This window comes from Rutidosis leptorrhynchoides, chromosome 2, assembly GCF_046630445.1.
Source record: "Rutidosis leptorrhynchoides isolate AG116_Rl617_1_P2 chromosome 2, CSIRO_AGI_Rlap_v1, whole genome shotgun sequence".
Classification (NCBI taxonomy): Eukaryota; Viridiplantae; Streptophyta; class Magnoliopsida; order Asterales; family Asteraceae; genus Rutidosis; species Rutidosis leptorrhynchoides.
Window position 1 is genome coordinate 113,939,368 of NC_092334.1, and position 11,699 is coordinate 113,951,066.

The 11,699-nt window shown below is 31.5% G+C and overlaps 1 long non-coding RNA gene across 2 annotated transcripts; it reads left to right on the top strand.

Annotated features, from left to right (window-relative positions):
• The first annotated feature begins 6,630 nt into the window (after window positions 1–6,630).
• Window positions 6,631–9,235, top strand: LOC139894382 (uncharacterized). 2 transcript variants are annotated; one of them, XR_011774960.1, is made up of 4 exons: window positions 6,631–7,023; window positions 7,160–7,208; window positions 8,005–8,700; window positions 8,978–9,235. It is a non-coding gene; the product is annotated as an uncharacterized lncRNA (long non-coding RNA). The 2 variants fall into 2 exon arrangements; XR_011774961.1 differs by lacking the exon at window positions 7,160–7,208.
• The last annotated feature ends 2,464 nt before the right edge of the window (window positions 9,236–11,699 follow it).

Here is an 11,699-nt window from a genome sequence, read left to right on the forward strand (position 1 = left end):
ACGCCAAAATATTCACAAAGAAAAGTCGTTTTCGCATGCGCATACAATTATTTCTCCGGATAGTGCAAGGTATTACTACTTTCCAAAGTGATAATATGCCAGAATATTTTACTTACTTTTCTCAACGATTTGATGCTATCGGTAGGCCTACATTTACTACTTTACAAAAATGTACGTCGGCTATACGTCAATTGGCGTATGGCAGCGCTCCCGATATGTGAGATGAATATTTGCAAATGAGCGAGCAAACATCAATACTATGTCTAGATTACTTTTGTATGTGTATTATTACATTGTACAAAAAAGAATACATGCGATCTCCGAATGCACACGATGTTGCTAGATTGTATAGTGCTCACAAGGAGAGACATGACTTTAGGGGTATGCTCGGTAGTATAGATTGTATGCACTGAGAGTGGAGGAATTGTCCTGTTGCTTTAAAAGGACAATACACTAGGGGTGATCACAAGAAACCGACCCTTATGCTTGAAGCTGTTGCTTCTTATGACTTGTGGATTTGACATGCTTTTTTTGGGATGGCGGGTTCCAACAATGATATCAACGTTTCGAACCAATCACCTATATTTGATAAACTTAAGAACGGAACATTTTCATCCGCACCATTTGAGGTAAATGGGCATGAATATAGCAAAGGATATTACCTTGCGGATTGTATATATCCCGATTGGGCAACTTTAGTTAAAGGATATTCATGTCCTATTGAAGAACCAACGATTAAGTTTACAAGATTTCAAGCTAGTGCCTGAAAGGATGTAGAGAGGACATTTGGGGTTCTTCAAGGTCGTTTTCATATTATACGCCTAGCTTCACGAAGTATGAGCGTTAACAGGATGCGAAGAGTGATGGAATGTTGTCTCATATTACATAACATGATACTTGAAGATAACCGCTTTGCACTTTCTAAATGGGAAGAAAGATTCACTACCGAAGAAATGGAAAATGGTATGGAACGTATACGAAACAGAGGACGGGATCGAGATATCATCGCAAGAGAAATAAGGGATCGAGATTTGCACAACCAACTCACCGAGAATTTAGTCGAGCACATTTGGAATCTTCCACCGACTTTTCGCAATGAGAATTAGTTTTTTTTTTTTTTAATCTATGTAATCGTCAATCTATGTACTTTTAAATTCTTATCAAAAATTAATTATGTATTTTTTTATTAATGTTATTTATTTTATTTTGTTGTATTTATTTACCATTTTAATGTAATTTATTTTATTTTGTTGTATTTATTTACCATTTTAAATCATTTGAAAAAAAACTGGTGGACCCTACTGAATTTGACACTGGCATTTGACACTTGGGGTTATTGGAGGGTCAAAATTTGACACTAACATGTCACAGGCAGATGCACTTTTTGAGCCAAAAAGTACAAATCTGCCTGTGATGTCACAGGCAGGGTTAGAAACAGTCTTATTCCTTTTGTTTTCGTATTCTCTCGTGACCTACGACAAGGCTAAAAAGCAAAACAATATAAAATTAAAAGGTAGTAATATTTGAACCCACTCACAAATCGGTGGGAAAAACGCGTACAAATAATGACCAAAATAGTTTCCAATCGTTTTTGAACACCAACAACAATTCCCTCTTCATATATGAAAATTAGAATTTCTATTTACTTTTTCGATTAATTAATCACTTACACAATTAATTAGTTGTTGGTGAAAGCTATTGTTGACCAATGTTATTGACTTCTACAAGCAGAAGAATTTGTGTGTATATATGCATATACTCCCAGTACGTACCAATAATAACATATTGATAAATAAACAAATTAACGATGTATCCGATTTCCACCATGCACATTTTCATCACTATTCTTACGATGCTCGTTTTCATGTAACCGGAAATGACTGCTAATGATTTTATTAACAGATCATTAGAAGGAAAAGCTTTGCTGGCTACTCATTGGACATAGGTAAGATAGGCGATCGCCTAAGCCCAAAATTTTAGAAGGGCTCAAAATTTTTAATATATATATATATATATGACAAAATTGCTGAAATGGTCCTTGTAGTTTGTATCAAATTGCTGATTTAGTCCCCATGGTTTTTTTTGATGGATTTCGTCCTTGTGGTTTGTAAATGTTGCTTATTTTGTCCCTCTGACTGACGGCCGTTAAAAAAATCTGTTAAACAAGGTCACATGCCATGCACATGAGGGCAAAAATGTCATTTTACGTTGTCTCCTTCCTCAAATTCATCTCTGTCCCGAAAAAGATGAACAAACCCTAATTTTTCACTTTCTTCAAACACTTCCATTAACATGATACAAAAACTCTTCAAGTCCAAAACAATAAAAAATCTTAAATAAACACCCTAATCAATATATCTGAAGACATATTTTTAAATAAACACTTTGGTAAATACATTTGGTTGAAATGCTCTGTAATTAAATCACAACACCCATCGCATAAACCCTAATCTATTGGAACACCCATCGCAAAACAATATCTTAAATAAATACCCTAATCGATTTGTTTGCTTAATCAAAAACAAACATTTTACCTCAGGAACCTGCAATTGAACACCCATCACAAAATCGTCATCAGATTCATTCGATTTTACATGTGTTTCATGAATCGTTCACGAAGGCCGTGTTGCAAGAAGGTCGTGTTGCAGATCTGGTTTGTTCAAAAGGGAAACACCCAATGACAAAGTGGCCACCATCTCCGGCCACCGGCGACCTTGAATCCCGGCATAACCACCTGCAACGGTGGTTACAGCAGCAAGTGGGTTTGAGAATTTTTCGCGGTTTGATGAGTATGGCATCAATTCGAAGCAGAAATTGAAAATAGGCTCGAAGGTAACTTAATTCGTTGTCATATTATCGTTATCACTTTAAAATTATAATGGCATGGATCTGCGTTTTGATAAAATGAAGTCAACGATCTTAAGTGTGGGGTTTTGGCTTGGTGTCGTGAAGTAGAAATTGGATAGCTTTTAATTTGCAAATTATATAGGATAGCCTTTGATTGGTAGGTTTTGATTTTTAGCAATACTGTTATATTTACAAATTAATTACGGTAGATTTTGATTTTATTTGTTACAGTATTTGTTATTGATTTTGATTTGTAAATGATTTTACTTTAATTTGGTTTCTTAAAATTGAATACGAATGGGGACAAAGGTAGATTTTGATTTTATTGTTATTTGTTATTAATTTTGATTTGTAAATGATTTTACTTTAATTTGGTTTCTTAAAATTGAATACGAATGGGGACGAAGCAGAAGATAAAATGACAACTTATGATGAAGATGAGATATGAAATGACAAAATTACCCTCACATGTCTAGCACATGACTAGATTTAACAGATTTTTTTAACGGTCGTCAGTCAGAGGGACGAAATCAGCATCATTTACAAACTACGAGGACGAAATCCATAAAAAAAAACTACGGGGACTAAATTAGCATTTTGATACAAACTACAGGGACCATTTCAGCAATTTTGTCTATATATATATATATATATATATATATATATATATATATATATATATATATATAGTTTCTATTATATTGCCTAAAATTATGATGTCATAAAAAGACTATTTCCCTTCATAAAAGAAAGTCAAAAAGAAAAAAGGAAAAATTTGAGAGCATGTTGATGATGTCATAAGCATTAAAAAAAAAATTAAGCAATTAAAATTATAAAGATATGGAGTAAATCTGTAAATCATTCATCAACCATTCATTACGGCATTCCATACGCCAAAAACCCTTCGTATTCTCTCCTTTACAAAAACCCTAAAAAATTCTCAAAAACGAATTATAATGTAACTATATGATATTAGAAACTCTGGATCATAGTCTATCTTTGAATATCACGATTAATCCATGATTTTGAAAATCTGATTACGATGGGAGCAATCAGAAAACCTAATTTGGTTTATTGCCTAAATTCCGATAAACACACCTTCGATGTTTAACCCTTTATTGGTTTTTTGATCCAGAGTCGTTTGTCTAACTCCTCGATGGGAGAAATTGGACAACGGTAGGTATTTTTATGATGGATTTATGATCCAGAGTTTCTATTATCATATAGTTACATTATAATTCGTTTCTAATAGATATATATATATATATATATATATATATATATATATATATATATATATATATATATGATTGATTTACCGTGATGGATTTATTCTGGATTTGAAATTTGATCAAGGTTTTCTAATAGGAATCACAAATTCCATATGACTGGAGATGGTGTGAATTTGATTAGGTTTTCTAAATGTTCATTGAGTAATGGTTATTGATATGTGGTTATAAATGTACATTTTTGCCGTGATAGTTGGGGAAACATCGTAGGGTTGATCAGGAGCTGAAGACAAGGGTTTTAAAACTGGAGTTTTGTCTTCATGAAGCTCGGCCTCAAACCCGAAAGCTTCAAATATGTTATTCTATTTTTTCTTGGTAACAGATTACAATTATGGGTAAATTAGATGCAATTTGGGTGGGTAGTCAACAGACCACTAAGTGCTCATGTCAAAATGAATAATTCTTTGGGATTTTTCATGTTCATCAATGGGTTTTCTTATGTATTTTGCCTACAAATGTCTTTTTCGATTTTGCTCTTGTGTAGCCGGTGGTGGTGATGGTGATGGTTTTGCCAACGAATTTGATACAAGACGATGTTCTTGACATACTTTTTTAGTAGTCTTAAGTATGGCCTTAAAAGTCTCATTAATATGATGGTTCTCATAATCTATTTTATCTTCTGCGTGATTCTTTCTTTACGTCCAATATGCAAGGAACTAGAGTGATGAATTTAAACTTGATATTCTCTGTACAACTCAATGGAAGGATACAATTGTGATCAGGTTGTTAACAAACTTTTAACTTCATGTGAGAATTGAGTTTGATTATGACTATATTATGTGTACAGTGAAGTGGTACATAGGTAATGGGAGTTTGTATTGTTTATACTTTATTGTAGTAGACTATATATGTATTATGTGATGTGCAAGGATGTACTTAAAGTATTAAGTTCTTTTTCTTATATAATCATTGCTATAGTTATAGTCATATATGTTATCTCGAAATGCTATCTTAAAATTAGTGTGTTGTATTGATGCTTTTTGTTTTGAAATAATTGCAGATTCACTAATGTGTATTGAATTGTGATATAAAGGTGCTTCTGAACATAGGAATGAACTTTGTGAAAATGATGCCACATAATATTAAAGTTTGTAAGGTTGCACATAGCCACCTGATTGAGGAGGAGGTATTTATACAATATTATTGAATTATTATTATTTGAATTAAGAGCTAACGTACTTAAAGTTACACACATGCTTTAAGCTTTATGTGTTATTTTGTTTAATAAATCTATGTACCAACTTATGTGAATTAACTTTGTTTCTAATTAGTTGATGATAACTGAGAAGATGGTGTGGTGTAATACTTACTCTCGAGAAGATGATGGTATGTTATTGTACAATGAGTTATTAAGTAGTGAATTGTTGTAATTGTTTGATATAGGTCGAACTAAGTTAAAAGTACTAGACATTGCATTTTTAACTTCACATCTTTTTATTTATGGGTTACATAATTTAAGCGATGTTTGGATTTCAAGACTCTGTTTCGAATATGATATTGTAAGCTTTTGTTTACATTTATAAATTTAAAGCCGTTTATGGTCTTATCTTCTTATATAATTTTGATTCTGAATTCTTATTGTTATTTGTTATTTATGTGGGATTTTAGGTAGTACATGAAATTTTATAACCGATTTTGTGTTTTGTTCTTTTTTTCCAGTTAGGAATAGAATAGAATGTAAGTAGCTTTATAATGTGACTACATATATTAGTTTTGTACTTATCTTTGGAATGTGATAATAAGACTTGCTATATATTTGGACTTGAAGATAATTGTTGCTCTATATTTCATATGGTTTAAAAGAAACAGAAGAATGTGTATGAAGGTGAGCAGAATCGTGAAGGAGATAAGTGAAGCTATCAAAGATTATATTAAGATCAAGTTAATGTTTAAATGACTAGCATTTACATTCACTTAATACCTAAAATATATCATTAAATTATTTTGTTTAAACAAACCCGTGATTTCACGAGTCATTTCACTAGTATATATATATATATATATATATATATATATATATATAGGGCCTGGGGAAGCAATTTTTTTTTTCGTTTTTTTGGAATATTTTTTTTAGGCATCAAGATCACACGAAAATATGAACATTTAAAAAAGACACTTCGTGATGAATGTTATTATTTAGTCGGAAAAACGATCGACAAAAATAACATTCAAGATAATATTGACCGTGAAGAATGTTAACGTTTTTTTTATTTATTTTTTTTTCCATGTTTTGTGAAGTAAAATTTAGCCCGATTTTTTTTTCATGTATAAAGAGATCGACATCAGGTTAAAGATTTAAAGGTACTTGCAATCTCTTTATATAATAACAACAAAGCTGAAAATACATCATTTAAAATTCAAATCACTAATCCTAGCTTTATATTATCATTAACATCCATAATCTAGACATCCAAATTTTCTAATCAAAATTATGACCTCTAATCACCTTGATTAGTTATTTGATGACTAAAATACCCCTACAATTAAAAAAACAAAAAAAAACACGGGGTGAAACAAGAAAAATAGGGGTTTTTACATTTTCATTCTTTCACTTTCAAATTACAGGGGAAAAACCCCTAATTCTCTCCCCAAACACACACGTCTACAATCAAATTCAACTTTACATCTTTGGTCTCCTGAATCGAACATCTGAACGTGATTGTATGAAGAAAAAATGGTTTCTGATTAACCCTAACGTTTATCAAATCAGGTAATGTTCAGTTTATGAGGTCTAGCTATTTAATCGCTTACGAATCAATAATAGGGTTTCATCGAATAATCTCTGAGATCGACCTTGCAATCCTTGATGTTAACAACATATAATATCTGAAGATCGATTTTTTCAATCCCTGATGTTAACAACGGGCACATTACACTATACAAAAAGGTATTTAATTAGTTTATAATTAAAATTTGTACGTGATTATTGTTATTTGTAGATTTCATGTCATGAATCATGAAACAAAATGAGCAGCATGTTTTACATCAAAGGTACAAATTTAATTCCTTTGTGTGTTCATTAGATGTTGCAAAATGGACGGGTCATGCGGGTCGTCTAATGGGTCAACGTAGGTGAAGACATATCCTCTGACTTAAATCAGTTTTTGCTGTTCATAAATTATTTATAAATGTGAAGAAGTTCATGAATTATGTGCGTTTTTTTATCATAAACTTTAATCTGTTTCTCATTCTGATTTTGATGTTAGTCCCATCTGTTATTTGAATAATAACTCATATTATGATGAGTAAATCAATAATTAGAATACTGATAATCTTTATCGTAATTCACAATGAGAATTGTGTTCATAAGCTAATTAGTAGGTACGTCGGGTAAATGTAGTGCCCGCATTCGATTTATTTTATTTTGGGTGGTTTGTGGAAAGAATGATATACATTGGGTTTGGTTGTGGGTACTATGAATCAGACAATTGTACTGAAATTTGATATAAGACATAAAGTAAAGTCTACTTCCTTATCATAGATGTATGTCTATCATATATACAAACTTGAAGAGTTTACATATTTTCTCTTTATTCTATACATATGAAAAATGTGTAGGAGTCAAATGTGTTCGATTAACCGTTTTCACTAATATAGACTTAATCATGCCACCAGATAATGTGTTCTCAAGTACTCTTGTGTTGTTTTCTATTAGACACACGCCTACCTTTTTGTGCATCAACTGATATTAAATAAACTAAATGTACATTCCATATAAATATTTATCCATTGACAAACAATGGATCAACAATACAACTTGAATTCGTTATTAAACTTCAAACAATACTATTTAGTTGTTCATTGACGATCAACACAGGTTCATCTATTGTTTCTTCTCTAATAGTTTATGATTTTGGTTTCATTGTAGGTAAAAAGGCATAGAGAGCTAAATGGGTAGAGGCTTCCAAGAGGCAAAGCGATCAAAAAAAGGTTAGTAACTAATCACCAAACCAATTAAACACATGACTAATGTATCACTAACTTTAGTAGAATTTCTTGATAATGGCGGTAGTAAAAATCTTAAGTACCTTTATTTAATTGCAAATACATAATATCATTAGGATCAAATCTTTAGGTTTGTGTTTTTAACCTGTGATGCAACAATTTGGGCCGTGTTTCTCACTTATGGGTCATGAAGTTAAAAGAAGTTAACTATGGTTCAAATGAGCAAATGTTAGTTAGAATTTGACCACTAAATGAAAGAAGTGTTTTTCACTTATGGGTCAAATTTTCGCAACTTTTTGGGCGAATTGAGAAAATAGTAAATGTTGGGTTTGGTAGGTACCTGGAGTGTCTCATTAGGACTTATATATTTAAATAAAATTGATCATATTACTTATTCAATGCACATATTTGTGAAATTTGAGTTTATGTTATATTGAGCATGTGGCTAAGACTAGTGACAAAATACTTGTCGAATATCATCCCATCGGCTGGACATTTTGTCAAGCCATATCAAGTTGAGTACAAATTTAAATTTATTCAAGATGGTTTTGGGCTGCGGTATGCTTGCTTACTCTATTCATAGAAGCAATCAGTGCAGTGTCGATTCCGTATTCAAAAGGTAAGGTATATATATATATATATATATATATATATATATATAACATGTTTACTTCAATGTTATTTGTATTATGATACATCGGGTACGTTTTAACGTTTGGGAAGTTTTATTGGCTCTGGAAGACAAACACAAACAATGTGGCAATCAAAGTAAGGTGGTTCATGTTTGTGTTTTTATCAGACTTGAGGAAGCTTTTGACACTTATTGTAAAATAGCAATTTATTTCCATCACATGTTAAATAAATCTTAAAACTCTTTCGTGTACATAATGTTTCAGGAAAATGTTGAATTTGAATCGGAACTTGAAAATCCAGTGAGGTACATTCATTGATACAGCGTAAACCCGAATTCATCGTCTGAGAATAAGGAGAAATAAATGTTCGAATTCTCATTGCATTATAATTGACCAAAATCATTTGAGTTAAATGTTAAGGCTACTTAAACGCCTTAATTGTATGCTTTTTTATAGTTATAATTTTGCAACATATGGAATGTAGTAATGTAAATAAGAGCGTACATACATTGAAATCATTCACATCTCATTGTTTCTTTTGCTCATGTCACTCACTTTATTGCGTATATGTAGCCAAATGAGCGGGTCAGGTGGGTGTAAAGATATACCATATATGTATAGTCAACTTTGTCTACTAATACTAACTGAAGCTCCCTTAATTCATCTAATGATCTGCCTCTGACCGAAGCTCTCCAATTCCATAAGATATTCAACCCATTTGGACCATTATGAGTAATTAAACATTACTATTGAAACTATTTTGATTTCTTAACGACCTAACAAATACTATACAAAAAATAATTATTCAGAGAAATCAAATTTTGATTCGTCCCTAAGAAAACTCCGCAAATTCGCGGGTCTTAAGCTAGTAAGAAAGTAAAAAAATACGGAAAAACCAAAAGGAAGCTATACAAGTAAAAAAAACGTAAAGACAATTTTCGAGAAACATTTCGATTTATTGGGAATCTTTGATCTTTGATATGCATTAAACTACGAGAAAAGTGAAGATAGTTTCAACAATAGTTGCGCCATTAATAGAAACAATGTAGATATGTAACTTTATTGGCAAAAGGACCCAAATCCATACCTGGTGTGTGACAAGATCGAGTAATATCCAACTTTCTTGTCAAAAGTGAGACTCGAATATGCACCCATTTTGAAGCAATGTGTACCAGTGAGCTATTAGCCCATTGGGCGATATGTAACTTTATTGATATGGTTTTAAAGCATAAAGTTAAAGTCAGATAACATTTTTTTTTTTTGTCAAAAATATTAATATTGTTATAATATGAACGTACAAAAAGTCATATGGAGATATGGATGATAAATTTTATAGTCAACTTTGTATAGCTTTCATAGTAATATTTTACACTATAAATATGCATGTATGGTAGCCATTTAATGGTGTACCATTTTCTCTTGAAATATCAATATCAATATTTCTTCTCTCTTTATTCTTATATATTGTTACATATTTAAGTAGTTAATAGGCCACTAAAGGTAGTTATAAACTACTAAATTATAACACGTTATCAGCACGAAGTGCTCTGTATAATCAAGGTTTATCTAAGCAAGCACAAGTCACTAATCAAGGTAAGAAATTCTTTAAAGATATCTTCTGTTATTTATTAGTAAGGTAAATATTATTATCATCATAAGTAAAATTATATTTCTATAATCTAACTTTAATTAACTTCACTAACATTTATATTTATGTTATTTAATATGGTCGGTTATACCGCCTGAATTATATTTCTGTAATCTAACTTTTATTAACTTCACTAACATTTATATTTATGTTATTTAAGTTATCTATGGTCGGTTATACCGTCTGAATTATATTTTTGTAATCTAACTTTTATTAACTTCACTAACATTTATATTTATGTTATTTAAGTTATCTATGGTCGGTTATACCGGCTGAATTATATTTCTGTAATTTAACTCTTATTAACTTCACTAACATTTATATTTATGTTATGTAACATTTATGATTAATTATGCAATTAATTATTATTTATTTCATGCATACTAATGTTTATTCTTAAATTTATTATTTATGCATAATATGTTTATTCTCTTAATCTTCGTATTTATACTAAATGTGATGCCCCGTACAAAACCATCGTGTACGAATCATCAACAACAGGATCATTACAAGGTTAAGTACTATATGCTGTAATTAAAGAAGTTGCATTCACGATAAAAAGGTGATGTCATAACCGACATCAAATGTTTTACATTTCAAAAGCATGCTTCACTAAGTAGAAGCAAATAACAAGTGTATGTGACCACAATGGTCGTTACAAGTCATAGTTCAAAAGTACGAATGTTTGAATGCAAAATAAAGTAGTTCATGCGATGACAACTCTAAGCAGCGGGTGTCTACAGCACGACTAGTACAAAGCGGAAGCTAACCTCAAGCACCTGAGAAAAACATGCTTAAAAACGTCAACACAAAGGTTGGTGAGCTATAGTTTAACAGTATGTAAGATAGGCCACGAGATTTCAGTGCTACAAAGAGCGTTTCAAAACAGTATGATAAAGTATATGTTAACCGTGGGCACTTGGTAACTAACTTAACGTTTATACCCCCTGAAAGTACACTTGGCAAGTGCGTATGTCTACGAAGTATTAAACACTCGTTAAATGCTAGCGCCACTAGCCCGAGTGGGGATGTCAAACCCTATGGATCCGTATCTAAGATTCGCGTTCACGGTTCAAAAACCAATGATTAAACGTTACCGAGCTAAAGGGAATGTTTATGCCGTTATATAACCCACACATATATAAGTTTAAGTACTCGTGCCTAGTATGTAAAACATAAAATCCTCATGTATTCTCAGTTCCCAAAATAAGTTAAAGTAAAAAGGGAATGCTATAACTCACAATGATAATGTAGTCGTAAAGTCGGTTCGGAAAAGGTGTGCAAGTAATCGGTCCGAAGGTCCTCAACCTAAGGAAAATAGTACTAATTCAGTAAATC